The 215-nt window shown below is 50.2% G+C and overlaps 1 protein-coding gene and 1 long non-coding RNA gene across 2 annotated transcripts in view; both read left to right on the top strand.

The window, feature by feature from the left end:
* The window catches only part of LOC116706702 (cholesterol 24-hydroxylase), a 136,259-nt gene that overhangs the window by 94,419 nt on the left and 41,625 nt on the right, over window positions 1-215 (top strand). The gene's annotated exons all lie outside the window — the stretch shown is intronic.
* Window positions 1-215, top strand: part of LOC116706513 (uncharacterized) — a 32,365-nt gene that overhangs the window by 14,214 nt on the left and 17,936 nt on the right. The gene's annotated exons all lie outside the window — the stretch shown is intronic.

The raw sequence follows: 215 nt of genomic DNA on the forward strand, positions 1-215 counted from the left end.
CCACGCTGAGGCTTTACTCAATCTGCAATGGAAAACGGACGCAGAATGGGCCGAGGCGGGCCGGGGCAAGCCGTTACCAGCAGTGGAAAAACGCCATAATGGCGGTTTTCCACTGCGTGGTATCTACTCAACTAGCCTTGACTCTACTCGCCTTTTTTGGTTTTCCATTACGAAAAAAAAAGTCCCTGGGACCTGCTACCAGGTACTTTTTTTAG

Source organism: Etheostoma spectabile, chromosome 18, assembly GCF_008692095.1.
Source record: "Etheostoma spectabile isolate EspeVRDwgs_2016 chromosome 18, UIUC_Espe_1.0, whole genome shotgun sequence".
Classification (NCBI taxonomy): Eukaryota; Metazoa; Chordata; class Actinopteri; order Perciformes; family Percidae; genus Etheostoma; species Etheostoma spectabile.